This window comes from Periplaneta americana, chromosome 15 (assembly GCF_040183065.1).
Source record: "Periplaneta americana isolate PAMFEO1 chromosome 15, P.americana_PAMFEO1_priV1, whole genome shotgun sequence".
NCBI lineage: Eukaryota > Metazoa > Arthropoda > Insecta > Blattodea > Blattidae > Periplaneta > Periplaneta americana.
Genome location: NC_091131.1, coordinates 183725145 through 183746915, shown reverse-complemented (window position 1 = coordinate 183746915; position 21771 = coordinate 183725145). Strand labels below are relative to the sequence as shown.

At 36.6% G+C, this 21771-nt stretch overlaps 1 long non-coding RNA gene across 8 annotated transcripts in view; it reads left to right on the top strand.

Annotated features, from left to right (window-relative positions):
* The window catches only part of LOC138715571 (uncharacterized), a 120775-nt gene that overhangs the window by 81736 nt on the left and 17268 nt on the right, over window positions 1-21771 (top strand). For 5 of the 8 annotated variants that reach the window (XR_011336468.1, XR_011336470.1, XR_011336462.1 and 2 more), the window contains 3 exons: window positions 137-291; window positions 15680-15917; window positions 18729-19629. This is a non-coding gene — a long non-coding RNA (uncharacterized lncRNA). Of the gene's footprint in view, window positions 1-136; window positions 292-15679; window positions 15918-18728; window positions 19630-21771 lie in introns of those variants that run through there. The other 3 variants (XR_011336465.1, XR_011336469.1, XR_011336464.1) reach the window with 3 other exon arrangements.

The window sequence follows — 21771 nt, the reverse complement described above, 5'->3', positions numbered from 1 at the left end:
GGTGTTTTCTGTATTTTTTTCGGTGGAATTGCATCTCTTTTGAAGTAACATATTTTCTGAGGTTGAAAGCGAACTAAGAAATATGTTATGCTTATACATTTTGTACAATTTTAGCACTTACCTTTTTTATTTCTAGCTTCAAGAAAGCTTATAAGAATCTGCTAGTTGCCTTGGAGACGAATCCTTCTAATAAGCGAGCTAGTGTTATCTATGCTGATACGTTGACTCTACTGTTTGAAGGAATTGCTCGGATCATTGAAATTCATCAACCTCTTGTGGAGACTTATTATGGTTTGTGAATATTTTTGTATTCCAAATATTTTTGAACATGTTATACTTTCGTCTGAAACATAATTAGTATTGCCATGAAGATTTTTATGTTAAATATATCAGGTTAATAATAATATACAATTATCACTAGCCTGCGAATTTCAACTTTGTGTTTGTTGCCTAAACTAAATAATGTGATTTTGTATAATGTCGATGTGCTGAATCCGAATTTTCAATCCGTTTGCTTCTATCACGTCAGGTTTGTTTGCAAAATCACTTTAAATGTATTTTATAATTACGTGAATTTCATCACAAACTTTTTCATTTCACTTTTTTATTTAAAATTCAAAAACAATATTTAAAAGACACAACTTGCTGAAATTATGTGTATGGTTATTCAAACATGTCACTAGACTGTTTTTACTTTGTTTTGCCTTGTTTACTTCACTATTTGCTGTATAAATTAGCACAATGTATCACACAAAAAATTACACCATTTGCTTCTTAGTTGCGTCTCTGGCGCCTTCTTTCGAACTACTGCAGATCCTTGTGAAATCGTTCATCTTACTCTTAGCTGAAAAATCCTAGATTTTCGGCGAAATAATTTAGCTGAGAAAATAGAAAATTTTGATACTCACGTTACAACCAAATTCCTTGTATGCTTCAAGCATGTTAGCCACAATGTTTCGGTAATTAGGATCCTTGTTGCCAAGAAATTTTAAAACAACTTCACAAAACAACATCCATGCTGATTTCTCCTTTTCATCTATACTGTTTTTAAATGCTGCACCAGACATGTTTTCTTATGTCAGGACCATTAAATATACAGTACATCTTCTTTCAATTTGCTTCAGATAGTAGTAGAAATTTCTTACATATGTACTTAAAACAGCCTCCTTCCTTATTTAAAGCTTTTACAAGCTGTTTCATTAAGCCAAGCTTGATGTGGAGAGATGGCAGCACAACTTTAGAAGAACTCACAAGGCTTTGGCGCACAACATTCTTACAACCGACTTCAAAATTTTGTCGAGGTGGCCAGTCTTTCATAGTCCAGTGATCAACTCGTGCCCTACTATCCCACAGGCAAAGAATGCATGGAAATTTGGTAAAACCAGATTGTTGACCAAGCAACATAGTAAGAACTTTGAAATCATCACAAACTTGCCAGTTGTGTTTCTATAGTCTAGTCGCAATAACAGCAGTTGCAAATTTGAGTATGATTTTTTGAGGATCACTGAATAGGCAACGGGCACTGAACCAAAAATGTTTCCATTATGAAGTAGGAAATCCTTTAAAACTTCGCTTGGAAGCATCAATGAACAGTCTCCATTCACTTAGGTCATAGTTTGGAAGTCCAAGTTTTAGCATAAATTCTTTCACATTACTGCAATATACAAGATTATCATCTTCGGAAAAAAAGTATTTAAAACCTATTTCACGTTGTCACTACCAATAGAATGATGTTTAAGATTTTTCTGATCGCACAGGGACTGGTACATTAGGCACAGGTAAAATGGCTGACGAAACAACTGAATACACGATTTGATTTTTATGTTTAGAATCGTACTCCTTCACATCTCACGAACAGAAGTATCAGTCATTACTATGGTTCGACTGCTCTCTCCAAACCATAGGTACTCCAAAAGATAGCAACTGTTTTCTCCAATTGATCAAATGACGAAGTTCTTCAGTGCATACTCTACATACTTTGTGTGGTGCCCAAGCTTTACTTCGGTCTTTGATTCCAAAATAGGCATGGTATGACTTTTTCACAAAATCTGTAATATTACACCTCTGCTTAGACAATGTGTATATCCTACATAAGTTATATAACAAAAGTGGTCTGGATTATTTAGACATCCTCAATGCAACATGGTAAATACTTTCTTACTGAACTAAAAACTTTCAACATTCCACTCCACAATGAAGCTTCAAACTGATTTCGTTTCGTTTCCAGATGAAACGCAGACTAATGAAATGTGAGAAAAACTAGACGAGTTGAGTTCAGTCTCTCACCAAGGAGTGGCTGACATTTATATCTTCCACAAATAAAAATAATAAGGCTACACGTTATTTCACCCTAATTTCCGTATGTGCTTGCACCCCCTATCTGCTAAGAAACATCCAGTGTCCTTCGTTTTCAATATAAACACCTTAAAAATATATCGAATACATTTGGTTCGCATATCCTAACATACAAAACCTACATATGTTAAAGTATTACAGTTTAAATAATTACGCTATAAATTGTCGTAATATATTATAAGAAAATTAAAATAACAAAAAAATGGTACGTGATAGGAACTTTTTGGTTTTGAATTTGATTTCAGCATGCTAAAAATGCCCTAAAAACATTAAAACTTTGGAGGCAGGAATTTCATCGCAGACTAGTGTTATTTGCTATTACATCTGTATAAAATATAAATTTAAAACAACCAAAATACATTTTTTTATAATGACAGCAGCTTCGTCATGAATAGAAAATACCTCCAAATCCACTGAGTCATCAATAACATTCGCGCTCATTTGTTTATTGTTATTGTTAAGTCATCGTAATTGTATATGTTTCTCCCTCATAAGGAAATGGAAGAAAGTCTACAAATTGTGGCTTTATGTGAAGATTTAGGTGTAGAAGACATTTTGTTGATGTAAATGTTTTCAGAAGAAAGAGCAGCATCCAGTGCTGTCATGGAGGGCATACGGGGCCATACATCATATGGAAACCTACAATTTTTTTAATTAATCGTATGGAGAAAAGAAAATTTTGTCTGTATTGAGCCATACAGCATATGGGTGCCTAAGTTTTGTACATGGAGATCTGTACAGATCTTAGACCATCTCTTGCTGTTCCTAATATATTTTGTTTGATGTTCATAAACAAAAATTGTCCACCTCTGCAGCACTGGAATCCAGAATTATATAACATAATGGTTGAAAAACAAGAAGTGCTGCAAATACACAGTCCAAGATTCATGACACAAGTGTGCATCAATGGTGGGGCTAAATGGTGTATTCTTTACATCTTGTTGTACAATTAAAATGTTGTTGTTGTTGCCTAGTGCCTTGCATTTGGCAATGAAGCCATTAGCAGTCGTGCTTTCCAATACTTTTGAACTGTAGTTTCTTCTGATCTTAATGCTTCACAGGTCTTCATTCATTTCTGCTGGATCGTTACACAGGACACATATGGGTGAAGCTGAGATACCTATTCTGTAGAGATGACTTGCTAGACAGTCATGATTTGTCAATAGTCTCAAGGCTGCAACTGCTGTTTTCCTTGGTCTCTGGGGGATTATATCTGGGTTGGAAAGTAATGTAATCCTTTTTTTGTCTTTAGCATTTGATTCTATTTCTTGTAGGTATGAATGAGAAAATTTTGTAGTGATCAAGCGTTTTATTGAGGAATATGAGAAATTAAATTTAGATTTTTGTTTTATTGTTGTGCCTTTCTTGGCAAGTGTGTCTGCGGTTTCATTCCCCATGACTCCACAGTGTGCTGGAATCCATTGGAGACGGACAATCTTATTAACTTTTTTGAGTTGTGTTAACATTTTGTAGCATTCTCTTATTTTTGTTGACTTCTTTGTAGCATTTAAACATATTCCCTGAATTGCAGCTTTAGAATCTGAAAGAATTCTGTCTTGTTATATTTATTTAAGGGAAGATTTAATAATTGTCGGAGAGCAATATGTATAGCCTCTATTACACCATCATAATTTGTTGTGTCTCTGCCAACAGAATGATAAAAGGAAAAATGTGTACATGTAACTCCAGCTCCAGTAAGGTTTTCTGTGGTTGATCCATCGGTATATATGTGTAGCCATTCTTCTGTAGGGTATCTAGTATTGATCGTTTCCAGTGCTAGAAGTTTTTGTATTTCTTTTCGTGTGTCTGATTTACTTATTTCCTCTGTTAATTCCAAACTGAAGGTAGGTTGCAATAATTCCAATGGATTTTCTCTTATAAGTAAATTTTCTTTTGTGTTAGGATGCTCAATTTGGATTTCATCTGTGTCACCTTTTCTAGGAAACTACGATGAGTTTTAAGGATTGAAGAAGGGAGGTTCTTTTCTGTCCATTTAGAGTTTGGCAGTCGTAACATTTTCTCATGTTGGAGCAGTGCTTGTTCTTCTGTTTTTGTTGTTATTGATGGGATCCGTGTTAAGGCAAGCATGGCATCAACAGGTGTGGATTTAACTGCTCCAGTAATTAGGCGAAGAGCCTGATTTTGTATTTGTTCAAGTTTATTGATGTTAGCATTTGCTGCTGTTATTAATGCTTCAGAACAGTACAAGAGGTTTGGTTTAATATACATTTTGTATGTTGTATTAAGGACTCTCCTTGAGCAGCTCCATTTAGCACCAGCTAACCTTTTCAGGATTTGCAGTTTCTTTTCAACCTTTTCTGAGATGTTTGTTATATGTTTTTTCCAACTAAGTTTTCTGTCGAAAGTGATGCCCAAGTATTTGGCATCATCAACTGCTTTGAGTGGTTTATCATTATAATTTATGTTAATATTCGCTGGTTTATACTTTAGTGTAAATAATTCATAAGTTGTTTTTTCTACATTAATAGTCATGAGGTTTTTGGAGCTCCATTCATGTACTTTGTTTAGGGCTGTTTCTATTCTGTCTTTAATTAATTTAGATTTTTTTTTTTGGAGATCCTGGAGTCCAAATGACTACGTCGTCAGCAAATAAAGCAATTTTGGTTTCTGAAGTTTGTATTATTGATGGAAGGTCGTTTATATAAATATTAAAGAGCGTTGTGCTCAGAACAGCACCTTGAGGAAGTCCTCGGTGCATTTGTTTATATTTGGAAATGTATGTATTATATATATGTATTTGTAGCGCAAAATCTTTGTGAAATAAACTGGGTTATCCATTTCAGCATGTTACTTTTCACACCACAATTAAAATGTAAAGCAAAACAATTTCTTTACTTTTTCTTTAATATTAAAAAAATCATTAAATGACAGTCGGAGAGCTAGAGAGAGGAGAGTAAAATATATTTCAAGGCAGAAAACAAGGGGTGGGGCGTATGGCCAAGAAAGAAATTACCATGACAGTACTGGCAGCACTCTAATATTGTTGGTAATATTCAGTCTCAAAGGAGCAGCCCAGCCATTGTTTCATCACAGCATTAGGGTTCACGTTATCTGCTTTGAATAGTCACTGCTTAAGCAAAATGCATATTTTTTTCCACACTTTTAAAGGTAAGCAGAAAGATTATACTTTGTAAGACACACCTAGATAACAAGTTTTAACTATGTTTGTTACTTACTTACAAATGGCTTTTAAGGAACCCGAAGGTTTATTGCCGCCCTCACATAAGCCCGCCATCGGTCCCTATCCTGTGCAACATTAATCCAGTCTCTATCATCATATCCCGCCTCCCACAAATCCATTTTAATATTATCCTTCCATCTACGTCTCGGCCTCCCCAAAGGTCTTTTTCCATCCGGTCTCCCAACTAACACTCTATATGCATTTCTGGATTCTCCCATACGTGCTACATGCCCTGCCCATCCCAGACGTCTGGATTTAATGTTCCTAATTATGTCAGGTGAAGAAAACAATGTGTGCAGTTCTGTGTTGTGTAACTTTCTCCTGTAACTTCATCCTGCTTAGCCCCAAATATTTTCCTAAGCACCTTATTCTCAAACACCCTTAACCTGTGTTCCTCTCTCAGAGTGAGAGTCCAAGTTTCACAACCATACAGAACAACCGGTAAAATAACTGTTTTATAAATTCTAACTTTCAGGTTTTTTGACAGCAGACTGGATGATAAAATCTTTTCAACCGAATAATAACACGCATTTCCCATATTTATTCTGCGTTTAATTTCCTTCCGAGTGTCATATATATTTGTTACTGTTACTCCAAGATATTTGAATTTTTCCACCTCTTCGAAGGATAAATGTCCATATTTCCATTTCGTACAATATTCTGATCATGAGACATAATCATATACTTTGTCTTTTCGGGATTTACTTCCAAACCGATCGCTTTACTTGCTTCAAGTAATATTTCCGTGTTTTCCCTAATCGTTTGTTGATTTTCTCCTAACATATTCACGTCATCCGCATAGACAAGAAGCTGATGTAACCCATTCAATTCCAAACCCTGCCTGTTATCCTGAACTTTCCTAATGGCATATTCTAAAGCGAAGTTAAAAAGTAAAGGTGATAGTGCATTTCCCTGCTTTAGCCCACAGTGAATTGGAAAAGCATGAGATAGAAACTGACCTATACGGACTCTGCTGTATGTTTCACTGAGACACATTTTAATTAATCGAACTAGTTTCTTGGGAATACCAAATTCAATAAGAATATCATGTAATACTTCCCTCTTACCCGAGTCATATGCCTTTTTGAAATCTATGAACATGTGATGTACTGTACCCTTATACTCCCAATTTTTTCTCCATTATCTGTCGAATACAAAAAATCTGATCAATAGTCAATCTATTACGCCTAGAACCACACTGTTGATCCCCAATATTTTCATCTACATACGGAGTTAATCTTAACTATGTTTGTTAGTGCTAATAAATGCTTATTTCGCAGGAAAACGTTTTACTTACTTATTTTACGATTTTTAATTCAAACTGCATATTTTACCCAAAGCTGTAATTTTAAAAGTGTGTTATTTCACTCCTAGCCGTGATTTATCACTGATTCCCTTTTTTTTTTTTTATTGGCTAATAAAAAGTGACTTCAGTCGAATGCGTAAGAAAGCAATGCTAGGGTATGACCCAGGATGATGTGAAATACGAGGGGGATCCAGGAAATAACGACCATTTTGTTGTAATAATTAAAAAAAATATATATATTTATTTGAAAAAACAAAGTCTGTTACATAAGTGAAGCTTCCTTTACTTCTCTACATAATCACCACCTACATTTAAACATTTGTCATATCTGTTCACTAGCTTTAGAATTCCCGTGTTATACTCCTCTGCCGCCAGTTCATTAAGCCAGGTGTTCACTGTCTTCAACTCTTCATCACTTCCAAAATGCGTACCACCCAGAAAGTCTTTCAGCTTAGTGAAAAGGTGAAAATCGCTAGGAGCAAGGTCTGGACTATAGGGCGGATGATCAAAGATTTCCCAACCGAATTGATCCAGCAGTTCTCGAGTTGAAGCAGCAGTGTGCGGGCGGGTGTTGTATGAAGAAGCACAACTCCTCTCGAAAGCATTCCTCGCCTCTTGTTTTGGATGGCTCGCCATAGTTTTCGTAAAGTCTCACAATAACGATTTGCATTGATCGTAGTGCCTTTTGGCATGAAATCCAGCAAAAGAACACCTTTACGATCCCAAAAGACAGTAGCCATGACTTTTTGTGTTGAGAGAGTCTGTTTGAATTTTCTCGGTTTCTTGGGTGATGAGGGATGATGCCACTGACATGATTGGCGCTTGGTCTCTGGGGTGTTGTGAGACACCCAGGTCTCATCACCAGTCACAATTTGATCAAGAAAGGCGTCTCCATCTGTGTGATATCGCATCAAGAATGTCAATGCCGAGGCCATTCTCTGAGTTTTGTGTTGGTCACTCAGTTGCCGTGGAACCCATCGTGCACAGATTTTGTGGTAGCCAAGATGTTGCGACACAATTTCACCAAGCAAAGAACGAGAAATGTCAGGAAAGGCAATATGCAATTCGTCGAGTGATGTGCGCCTGTCTTGCAAGATTCTGTCGTTCACTTTAGTCTTCATGTCTTCTGTGATGAGTGATGGGCGTCCGGGTCGAGTTTCATCGTGGACATTTGTTCGCCCATTGTTGAATTTTTCGCACCATTTTCTCACATTTCTTTCATTCATTACAGTATCACCATACACTTCTTTCAATTGCCGGTAAATTTCTGCAGGTTTCAAATGTCGGGGATTCAAAAATCGAATCACGCTCCTCACCTCACAGTCGGCGGGATTATCAATCACGTCGTTCATTTTGAAGGAACACAAAATGCACAATGGCGACTTGTTGCAACCAGTACTCACAACATTATGAGAACACATGTTAAGGAAGCCAGTTGACCTTCAAACAAGGAAGGGGAGTCAACTGCGTGGCGGGTATGCGCGAACGGTCGTTATTTCCTGGATCCCCCTCGTAATACTGCGTAGTTCTAATTAGGAGAGAACCTTGGGATTCCCCGCCAAGCTTCTATGACTAGGCAGGTCAATTGGTTATCGCACTTATCGCGATATCGGAATGATGTCATGTGCATGGATGGTGAATCCCCAAGTTCCAAGCTGCAGTGTGCAAGTTGTGCAACACGCGTTGGTTCAGTAAGGTGTGTGAGATTGCTGCCATTGTAGTTAAGGAATACTACCCACAGAAACCTCTCATTCAGCATTCTTACACAAATACGTAAATGAGTTTGGAAGTAATATTTTCAATGAGGATGGCACTATTTTATTTTGTTTGGTATGTGAAAAAAGTGTTTCTGCTAAGAAAAAGTATAACATTGTGCAGCATATTAATACAATGCGGCATGAGGAGAGGTTTAAGTATAAATCTAAGTTAAACCAGCAATTGATTGAAAGCAGTGTACAATCGAGTTCTAGTGATACATTTTTCAAAGACTCGTGTTTAGCATTAGCAGGTTCCGACATTCGTTGTAGAAATTGAATAATGTGCAGCTTCGGGTATTTTTAGAAGAATACACTAACAAAAGAGTGCTGGACGAATCTACATTGCCCAAAAACTATATGCCACAGTGTTTTCAAGAAGTAATTTGTAATATTCGAGATAAAATGTAGGACGAAAACATACGAATTTCTATTGATGAAACCACAGATGCCTTGGGACAGTGCGCGTGTAGTGCTGTAGTTGGTGCTATGAAAGCAGGCGGCAGATCATTTCTTCTTAATACACAAATAGCTACTTGACTGAGTAAATCATTCCACTGTTGCAAAATTTTTCAACGACTCGTTACTTTTTTTGTGGCTAGAAGGGATTCGGTATGACAATTTATTGTTATTTCTCATTGATGCTGCTGCATATATTTTAAAGCGGGAGCTGGATTGAAAGTTCTTTACCCTAAATTAGTTCACTTGACGTTCCTTGCTCACGGTTTACATCGTGTCACTGAAATTGTTAGAAGTCAGTATAAAGACGTGGATCTTCTTTTTCCAGTGTGACAGCCTTCGATAAGGGAAGAGTTCTACGAAACAAATAATTTATCATATTTCCGTGTATTCGTTTTTGCTTATTTTGGTGTCTATTTTCACCATTTTTCATGCTTATTTTGCTGTTTCCATGTATTCGTTTTTGCTTATTTTGGTGCTTATTTTCACCATTTTTCGTGATTATTTTACTATTTGATTGTGCTTAGAAATCCGCGCTTTACTTATTACACTAACATATATATCACAGTCTAATATATACAGTCGCGCAACTCATACGTATAAAATATGCCAACATTTGACAACTGGCGCGACAGTAGCCCTCTAGCGGCAGGCAAGTTAAAAGTGTGCACACGACATATGATAACACATTAGAAAACCGGGTTTTGCGTAATTTATTTTATATTTTTATGCTATACATTAAGTGTATATGGCTCTTATTAATTTTACTTTAGAATCCTAGAAGAATTTCACACGCAGTTAATCTACAAGTTTCAGAAGCTGGGAATAAACGTAATTCTTTCTGCTCCTTACAACTGAATCATGGCCCTGATCACGTATCATGGTTTGAAATAATATAATTGTTTGTACGTGGACGGTTAATTGAATTCATTCCTAAATATATTTATGAATCATTGGAACTCTATATTTCCTGCGAAAAGAGTCAAAATTAGTAGCTTCAAAATTGTAGGGTACATCGTGTGGTGAACTCCTCTCCCTATTTCCTGAGAAATTAACTATTTTCCATACCGCAAATTGGGGTAAACTCGGCCGATGAAGTAAACTCGAAAATAAGAAAAGGGAGGATTTAAACCTTAATATGACAGACAATGATTTATGAAGTTCATTATTTTTACATTTCTTAAGAACCGGTATTTCCTTTATTATTTTGAGTCACAAATAGTGCTGATATTATGGTTTAAATTGTTATGACAAGTTTACAGCATTTTACATTACATTTCCAGTTTTAACACATAAGCTTAATTTTAACTTATCCTACCTCTATAATACGTAAATTACATGCACTTACTGTTAATATGATGTAGGTGAGAACAAATAAATGAACACACAATTTTGTTGAAAAAATTGTACCGGTAACTCAGAAAATGTAGGCCTAATTTTATTTTCAGTGCAGAAGTGGTGTAAGTCAAAAATGGGTAATGATTCTGTACATTACAGTGCAAAGTAGCAGTTAATATTGAATTTATTTAAACTATTAGTAGTCAGTGAATAGCACGAAGGATATATTAATTGCTACTTTGCACTGTATTTTACAGAATTTTTACTTTAAACCTCATTACCTAATTTTGACTTACACACTACTGCTCTGAACGGCTCAAATAATCACTGGAAATGTAAAATAAACACCAATAAGAGTCATGCAGGTTGTTACAGAAAAGATTGCTTTTTATATTAAATTAAAAAAGGCTCTTTTATTTCTTGAGAACTTAATACGTCTGCCACATGAATCTACACCAACACATCAGAAATTTATCGACACAGTCTGGATTTATTCAAGAAATGAATATTTTGCAAAAGGATTACAATACTCCATGAATTCTTGAAAAATTAACACCATAATTCCTACTTGAATGCAATATAACATTCAACTTTTGAAAAATATAAAGAAAAAACACGAATACAAAAATTATGGAATTACTTGCATTAAAAACAAAAACTGTAGATACATTATCCAAAATTGGATTGGATACACATTTACACATAATGATCTCTGCAAAAAAATAATATACTGTAACAGGTATTTACTTTGTTTTTATTTACACTCTCCTTCCTGACATACAGATAGGTAACTGATAACTAATAAATGTTTTATAGAACACAATACGTAGGCTACCTATAATATGGATTATTGGTTATGACTGAGTTATAATTTTCTCTTGGTCTTTAGGGAATCTCAAGAACGACAAATTCGGAGATTTAAACTTGTTGTTACTGCAATTTTGTGTCATTGCACACATTGCCTTTATTCCGTCGCATTATTAAAACGTTATTATAACATCTCGCATGCCTTTAAAGCACATGCTGACTGAATGCAACCCTATGACCAGTGCCTTGCCTGCCGCTTAGGCGCTAGTGTCGCGAATGTTGGCAAAAAAAGTGTTGAAGTTGCGCGACTGTATATATTAGACTGTGATATATATCTTGATTCTGATAGGCTCTGCAATTAATGGCGTCATGATAGCATTAAAGAATTACAGACAGGTCTTCTTCTCTTGTCTTGGCTTAACTGATATCTAGAGCCGGATTTCCATGCACTGTCAAATCTTAAAACATGCATGCATTCGTGCACTGTCATATGACAAGACATGCACAATGAAGTGAAAGAAACATTAAAAATATGCATTATCAAAATTGAGTTCTACATGATATTACATTTATATTTTATTTTGAAACAACATAAGCTTACTACAACTAATTTCTCAAAATTTTCTTCACTTAAACTCATGTGTTTGTCTGAAGCACATTATTGAACATAGAAAATTATCTTTCTACATCACAAGAAGTGACAGATGCATACCGGTACTTAAGAAATGAAATTTGGGACAAAGTGAGATCGGATTGTTAGTCTTTTGCATTTCCGCATGGTTATGACTCCATCGAGAATCGAACCCGCGATCTTCCGGCTTTGCAGCATTACATCTTAACCGCGATGCGCCCCAAAATACACAAGTACTTACATCTTTATTACAACAATCACAATAAACTGCATCACTGTCCGTCTTTAGAAATTCCTTTTCCTCAATGCATTTTAACACAAGATTTAATATCGATATTTTAATGACTATTACACTTTTACTATATCATACTACTTTTTACCAATAAACGGTACGAAAGGACGTGTTTTAACCAGTCATGTCTGTTTATCGCTATAATTTTATCACTTCCCTAGCTTTGTTTATTTTTATCACTTCACTAGCATTTGTTTGTTTTTATCACTTCCATATCACATGAAAATTTTATTGGGGGATTTCAACGCTAAAGTAGGACGGGAGGATATTTTTAGACCAACTATTGGAAAAGAGAGCCTACACGTAACTAGTAGTGACAATGGAGTTAGATTAGTCAACTTTGCCACATCGAAAAATTTAATTGTCAAAAGTACAACATTCCCCCATAAGGATATACATAAATACACTTGGTCTTCTCCAGATGGATTGACACACAACCAAATAGATCACATCTTGATAGATAAACGGAGACATAGTAGTATAGTAGACATTCGAACTTTCAGGGGTGCAGACTGTAATTCTGACCATTATTTGGTAATTGGAGAATTAAGAGAAAGACTATCAGTAGCCAAGCGAGTAGAGCAACAAGTTAATATTACTAAATTCAATATTTTGAAATTAAAGGACGAGGAAACTAAGCAAAATTATCAGGTCGAAATTTCGAATAGATTTGCCACTTTAGAAAGCTCTGACGAAGTTGAGAAAGACTTAGATGTTAACAGTGTGTGGGAAAATATGAGAGATAGTATCAAAATTGCAGCTGAGCAGAGCATAGGTTATTATGAAACTAAGAAAAAGAAACCGTGGTTTGATAAAGATTGTTGCATTGCAGTAGAAAGAAGGAAACAGGCAAAATTGAAATTCTTACAGGCTCCAGTTGAAGAGAAGAGAGATAATTATTTCAATGAAAGACGGGAAGCAAGTCGTACACTTAGGAATAAAAAGACAGGTTACTTGAAGGAAAAACTGAATGAGGTAGAAACAAATTGTAAGAATAATAACATTAGAGATTTATATAAGGGTATAAAGGAATTTAAGAACGGATATCAGCCAAGGGTAAATGTGATCAAGGATGAGAATGGTAACTTGCTTGCAGACTCTCCATCAGTCCTAAACAGATGGAAAAACTATTTTGCGCAACTACTAAATGTACATAAGCCAAATAGAAATGATCAGGACGAAATTGAAATACAAACTGCTGAGCCATTTATACCTGAACCCACGCTTTCAGAAGTCGAAATTGCGATAGAAAATCTGACAAAGTACAAGTCTCCAGGTATTGATCAAATTCCAGCAGAATTAATACAAGAGGGTGGAAGTGCATTATATAGCGAAATTTGTAAACTTGTACTTGCTATCTGGGAAAAGGAAATTGTACCAGAACAATGGAAGGAGTCCATAATTGTACCTATTTTTAAGAAGGGGGACAAAACCAACTGTGGTAACTTTCGAGGAATATCACTTTTGTTGACATCGTACAAAATTTTGTCTAATATTCTTTTGAGAAGATTAGCTCCATACGTAGATGCGGTTTTAGGTGTAATAGACCGACTATTGATCAGATTTTTTGTATTCGACAGATAATGGAGAAAAAATGGGAGTATAAGGGTACAGTGCATCAGTTATTCATAGATTTCAAAAAGGCATATGACTCGGTTAAGAGGGAAGTATTATATCAGATTCTTATTGAATTAGGTATTCCCAAGAAACTAGTTCGATTAATTAAAATTGTGTCTCAGTGAAACATACAGCAGAGTCCGTATAGGTCAGTTTCTATCTGATGCTTTTCCAATTCACTGTGGGCTAAAGCAGGGAGATGCACTATCACCTTTACTTTTTAACTTCGCTTTAGAATATGCCATTAGGAAAGTTCAGGATAACAGGCAGGGTTTGGAATTGAATGGGTTACATCAGCTTCTTGTCTATGCGGATGACGTGAATATGTTAGGAGAAAATCCACAATCGATTAGGGAAAACACGGAAATTTTACTTGAAGCAAGTAAAGCGATCGGTGTGGAAGTAAATCCCGAAAAGACAAAGTATATGATTATGTCTCGTGACCAGAATATTGTACGAAATGGAAATATAAAAATTGGAGATTTATTCTTCGAAGGGGTGGAAAAATTCAAATATCTTGGAGCAACAGTAACAAATATAAATGACACTTGGGAGGAAATTAAACGCAGAATAAATATGGGAAATGCGTGTTATTATTCGGTTGAGAAGCTTTTATCATCTAGTCTGCTGTCAAAAAATCTGAAAGTTAGAATTTATAAAACAGTTATATTACCGGTTGATCTGTATGGTTGTGAAACTTGTACTCTCACTCTGAGAGAGGAACATAGGTTAAGGGTGTTTGGGAATAAGGTGCTTAGGAAAATATTTGGGGCTAAGCGGGATGAAGTTACAGGAGAATGGAGAAAGTTACACAACACAGAACTGCACGCATTGTATTCTTCACGTGACATAATTAGGAACATTAAATCCAGACGTTTGAGATGGGCAGGGCATGTAGCACGTATGGGCGAATCCAGAAATGCATATAGAGTGTTAGTTGGGAGACCGGAGGGAAAAAGACCTTTGGGGAGGCCGAGACGTAGATGGGAGGATAATATTAAAATGGATTTGAGGGAGGTGGGATATGATGATAGAGACTGGATTAATGTTGCACAGGATAGGGACCGATGGCGGGCTTGTGTGAGGGCGGCAATGAACCTTCGGGTTCCTTAAAAGCCATTTATAAGTAAGTAAAATTCTTTACGGTACTATAAAACATGCTTTGCGATCGTCATTTGTTTCCCGCATAGGCTCCATTCAAACGTTTTGGTGAAGGTAACATTAGTGAAATAGAATTTCAGTAAGTCAATTAATATCTATTTTATTGTATTGGAGTACTTTATTTCTTCTAATATTTATATACTTTCTTCTGTTTTTGTCACCTCCCTAACATATGTTTCTTTGTTTGCCAACATTTCAAACTGCAAATTCTTTACAGTACTATAAAACATGCTTTGCAATCGTGATTTGTTGACCACATTGATAGTCAACTGAAAATGGTGGCTCTATTCAAATTTTTTTTGTCTCGCTCTTATTTATACTAACTTTAACATCTTTGGTCATATTGCGAGTTAATCTTTTGGGTGAAATCCGGAGGCCTGTGTATTATTGTTGAGACTGGTTCTATTGTTGTAGACTAGATGGCGACTGTATATGTATTACTGATTTGTTATGAATATGATTTCGGTGAGAATGGGGCCAGTGATATTCAGGGATGTTGTGGCCCGAATTTCCTGGCATTTGCCTTACAGTTGAGGGAAAATCCTGGAAAACATCAACCAGGAATCGAACCCGGCTCTCTGAGTAAGAGATCAGCATGCTGACCCCTACACCACAGAGGTGGTCTCAAACTTTTTGGTGAAGCTAACATTAGTGAAACAGAATTTTAGTAAGTCAGTCGTGTTCTACTCACAGATTTATTGATAAAATCAAAACTTCTAGTGAGATTACTGTTGATTATGACCCGCTTGTCTTGCAGGCATACTTGAACAATGCACAGAGTACACTGACACGTTACGGAGAAGCTTGGTAGATGAGATTCCTACAGTGCTGATGAACATGTCTGAGTGAAGTTGGACAGCTGTTTGTCAGGCCTGAGCTCAGTTGTCGCCAGTCTTAAAGCTGTTATCGACTGTGGCATGCAGGTTAGTGCTATCAAGCCACGTGTGAACCCATGGGTGGACGCTTTCCTGTCTGTCAATCATCAGCTTTCAGAGGTGAGCTTCTTATTTTCCTTTTCAAAAATAACAAACTTCATAAAATACTACATTTCATGTGTGTGTCCTAATAACTTCCACATACATGAACTGATCATTCTTGGTAGATAGTCTAATGGTTAACATGCTGACCATTAGAGCCAAGTTTCATGGGCTCAAACCAGATGAAGGTGATGGATTTTTAATGGCATTAAAGATGCTGAGCGCAATTTTCTTCAGAAGGGATGTAAAACTGGTAAATTCATGTCATATTTTAAGGCATACATAAAAGAACACTGTCCGAAAGTAAGAGGGCAAAATTTGTCTTTCCCGCCCATATCAAAAGCCAACTCTGCTAGTCAGGAAGATCTGTATGAAATATTTGGAAGTATTAGTAGTAATCAACCAAGTTCTGAACTGATTTTAACTAAACTTAGTACACATATGATATTATTAGAGTTGCCAACTTTTTTCAAAGAAAATACAGGAGACTAAGGACCCGACAAAATTTCACATAGAAAATAGACAAATTATTCAGATTAGTTACTAAAAGCCATCTTTATTCTACACTTCGGCAGCTAAGCTTAAATTAAGCTTAAGTGTATTTTGATACACATTTTGTCTCGCGCAATAATTGAAATCAACTGCAGTTTTTAGCTCTGATTTGATTAGATGTGTGGTCCTCCTGTTTCGAACATCTGTCCAATTGTTCACGAGGTAAAACATCCTCTTTGTATGGACAATACTACTTGATATGCTTAGAACAAAACTAGCCGTTTTTTTCTAAATTTATGACATTAACATGATTTAATTTTAAACCCATTTCTGACAAGCATTTTGTTCTATAAAGACTGCATATTGTAATACACAACAAAGCTCATCAATCACGGCAAAATCAAATGTTTAGAATAACAATTTTTACATTATGCTAAAATAAGAGAGAAAAATTCTCGAAGAGAAAAATAATACGGGAGATGGGAGACTGTTTAAAATTTGGGGCAAATACGGGAGCTCCCGGGAAATACAGGAGGGTGGCAACCCTAAATATTACCCGAGAACATCCTAAAGGAGGTTCAAATATGATTTATTATATTTAATATATTATATATTTATATTGGAGTGCAAGAGGTCAAATGACTTTATTGTCAAACGCCTGGCATTAGAAAACAACAATAACATATTTAAGAATTCGTCTGCTGAGTTAGCTCTGTGGTAGCACGTCTAACTTCAGATTAGCTGGCCTGGGTTTGATCCCCTGTGAGGTCAGAGATTTTTGTGTAAAAATTTCTACCTCAGGACTAGGAGAGATGGAGGTTCACAACTTCTAATCACTAGATTGTATACCAGTATGCCTGGGTTAAATTCCAAATCTCTCCACAGTGGATATGAAGAGAAGGCATATGTCACTGTTGATAGTGATTTGTCTGTCGGACAAGGAGATTAAGCCTGATACTGGGTTTTCTCTTCTCTCTTTTCTTATCTTCATCATCATCATCATCATCATCATCATCATCACCACTCATTCCCTACACTACACTTACACGAACACGTACACATATACTCACACTAGTACACGAATAACTCTCCACAAATACACATCATGCACAGCATAACCTGCTGAAGTGGTATTCAACTTGAAAGTGGTTCACAATCATGCCATCTATTCATAATATGTGGAATCCAAATCATGCGAGTGATGTGGGTAGGCATGGATGCACACAAATTTAAGAATTCTATAAAATCTAACATTAAACACCAATACAAACAAAAATTCAAGGAGCTAAAGATAGATCATGGGAAAGTTCCCTCCAGAAACCAAATCTAATTCCGGAAGAACCAAAAAATCAGCTATTGCAACTTCTTGCCTGCTAACTGGCCATGACTGCGTGGCAAAGTATCTACATAAGATTGGCATTCTGCATTCACCAAAATGTGTACTTTGCAGCAAGGATGTTTACTTGGACAAAGACCATCTAGCTGTCTACAATATCATCCCAAGTAAATCAAGACATTATTGAACTGCAAGATGGTAAATGGCTTCATTGCCAACTAGCTGAGTGTTGCAAAGCAACAGCATTATTTAAGAACTGGACAGAAAAAAATGCTCATATTCAAATAAACTCTTTTATGACGAGAAAACTTTATCACACTACCAATGCCACAACAATAATGATCTACTTGGATTCTATTCTCTGGCTCTTCCTGTTTTCATTAAATATGCACAAGGAGCAGGACTGCATGAGATCTTTTAACTCAGGGCTGGGCACGTTCCGTGATTCTGTTTACTTTAATGAGCAATACTTCCGAGCACTGTGACGCATTCATACTGTACGTCACTCACTGTCACTGCAGTACGATGGAGAACTTTAAAGATGCACCACCTGAGAAATTGTATATCAGACAAAAACCTAAATTATATTTTGAGATTGAACAGTCTAATTCATTTGTTCCAAACTTTGAACGGTTTCTGCAAATGAAATGACCTCATAAGTCTCGGAAAATAACCACATAGTTATTTTGATTCTTTCAAATAGTTTTGTTTCAATAGAAAATATTTATTGATTTCAGACTGATAGAAGTACGGTTTTATTACAATAGTTTATTCATGCAAAAGAAAAGTGCAAGAGAGTATTTATCACTAATTTCCTTTTTATGTATGTGATTGAAATCCTTTATTACATATGTTTATATTATTAATACCTTTATGTAATTGATAAAGCACTGTGCATATAGATTGTGTATGTGTGTCTGCCTAGAGCGAAGTTTATTTCATTAAGGAGGTTAGGTACAGCTTACAGCAGTAAAAATTTTGGAATTATTGACTGCTTACAGTCAGCCTAGGACAAACGTGACCGACTTTCATCAGCTGGAGCACCTATACAGAATCCCGTGTTCCTGCGGGTCAGTGTACATAGGCACAACACAGCATAGCTTCAAGACCCGCATCACCGAGCATAGAAGGAACTGCCGTCTAGGTCATGTGGACAGGTTAGCTGTAGCCGAGCATGCTTTTAAAGATGGCGATCACAACATTAGGTTCAAGGACACTGACATCGTAAGCAGTACACCACACTTCTATGCCAGGTCACATCCAGAGGCTATTGAAATACACAAACACAAAAACAAATTTGATCGTAAGGAAGAAGGACTCTGGGTCAACAAAGCTTGGTACCCGGCCCTCAGAAGCACACACACCAAATCCTTTCTCCGACAATTGGACACTGTGACAACCAATCAGGACATCAAAGTCACTGGTGTGGACCGTGGCGACAGCGACAAGCCACAACCCTCCCACACCTGAAATATCGACGCGCTACCAGTCTCAGTACCAGTCGTCCTTGTTACACACAGCAGATCTCTCTGCCACTGAAGATGTGCATCGGAGTAGTGGACGAAACAATTTGTTGTATTACTGACAGACCACGGCCCTCTGGCCGGAAAATACCAATCCTATTGATGCTGGCCGTGAAAGCCTACATTCTAAAAAAAATCTTTGATCTCTTTGGGGCTGCAATAAGCAATATTAATGTTGTGCTCATCTGTTAGAGGAGACATAGGCCTACATACCAGTTTTATAAATACTGTAAATAATATATTGTTCTATGTAAGTTATGTGATTTTGTCATCTCACGTTGAAATTCAGTGTAGGTTTCAAGACAGACGACTTCTGAAATATTTTTATTGTTATAATGATTTATACCTCTTCCAAGAATAAACGTCTATTTTTAATATACAGCCTAGTCTTTCTGTTGCCATCGCCATTATCACCATCCTCCTTCGCCACCTTCACTTCCTCCTCACATCTTACAAAAGTACCCCCTGTGGGGAGTTCATCCCTGGTAGAAATGTAGAGTAATGCCAATGCAACAGCCAGCGTAACGCAGAAAACGACATGATGACACACTGCTAACTACATTACAGTAACTAACCAACGTGAAACATTCGATCAACTTTTAAAAGTCCACATCCGTGGAGTAACGGTTAGCGCATCTGGGGCATTGAATTTAATTGAATTGAATTTAACAGAGGGGGCACTATGGCCCAGCACTGCGATCTTGTTCAGATCTATTGCGCTAGCCAAACCCACACCAGCTGACCACACTAAGGTTCTCTGGTCCTGGCAACCCCACTCGTCCCTAGGCCAACCCCCTCCATGTGTCGCCGGCCGGCGTTCGGGGAATGCTATGGAGTGATAATGAAATGGAGAGATGGTGACGGAATGATGTAAATGCCTAGTTTGGGGAAAAACTGGAAAACCCCCAACTGCGACCTTCTCTGCCATAAGTGTCCCTATGGACTTTGTCAATGAAAAAATTCCAGACCTGACCGGGAATCGAATACGGGCCACCTGCGTGACAGTCTGAAGGTCTGACCATTCAGCCACCACAGATATCCCGGTCAGGGCAAGTTACCTGGTCGAGGTTTTCCTTCAATTCATTATGAGCAAATGCTAGGTAACTGTCCGTGCTGGACCCCGGACTCATTTCACCGGCATTATCACCTTCATCTCATTCAGATGCTAAATAAGCTGACATGTTGATAATCTCTCTAGCAATGAGTTCATCTAATTCATTACCTTATTTATTATGTGTTGTGATGATGTCTGTAGAATTTGTGGCAACAACGAATGTGAAGATAGAGTCACAGATGTAGATGAAACAAGTAATGCTGAGAATGAAGCAGAGGGCATTGACGGAGATGCAGAAGTACATAATGAGTCTGACGGTAATGGATCTGAAGGAAGAACGATTTCATGAAGGGAGTTCGTACGCTTGGTTGATGTTTTACTCGCATTTTCAGCTTACCTTTTCATGGACTGTGGACAAAGACCACAACTGAAGATATGCTGCCATAAACGAGATGCCAATTGTGTATTGGTATTCTTTCCTACAATATTTACATATCGCTTTTACCTTTGGGTTCCCTTCACAGACTGCTGTTTCAGAATGACTCCAAATGCTTGAACGAGGTCTCGTACACGACTGGTTACGGACTACAAGCGCCGCACTGAACTGATCTATCAGCTGTATTATGTATTGTGTACAAACAAGACATCTAACGACCAGCAGCATACACCAACAAACCTAAAGCCTAGCACACAGATGTAAAAAGCCCGGATATATATGCAAAATGGATGGCGTATATGATGTTCGGGTTGCATTCAATAAACCCACTTAATTCTAGTAAACAGGGTTTTAAACCCATAAAAACCGATGCATATGGTTTTAAATGGATGAAAACAGTTTTTTACATCATTAGTTACCTGTAATATTCAAGTAATGAAGGATCGGGGTAATGAATTAATTTCTTAATGAATGAATTTTTACATTGAATATTATATTTTCTTTGACAGGGCGTAAAATTAGTTGCAGTGCCTAAAGGGATTACTTACTTGAGTTTTAAAGGCTCACTTTAGGCATTGATAACAGTAAATAAAATGCAACTCTACACAATATCGTAGAAAAAATAATATATCTGTTGTCGTATAACAACCAAACACATCTCCTTTTCAAATTTCTGGGACGCGAAAATCAATTTAAGCATATCTCATGAAAATGTAACTCTAATTATAACATATATTAGTGGCTTGCTGCGAGTTAAGTTCATTACAAGTTGAAATAAATTTTTTTCAGATTTATTTTCAATGAAGAATACCAGATATTTTGAAAGTTATTTGCTTCCATAATAATGAAAGATACTGCCTCTGAATGGTTTCTTTATGCCAAATACTTGTTCTTGAGCTATCCACCTTCAGATCTTAAGTTTCAATGCGAAAACGCAAATAACAATGTAAGGAAGATCAGTGGGTTTTTCATGTGGGAGTAATGCAGTAGCTATTTCAGGTCATTGCGGATTGTAGGTGAGAGTTAAGAAA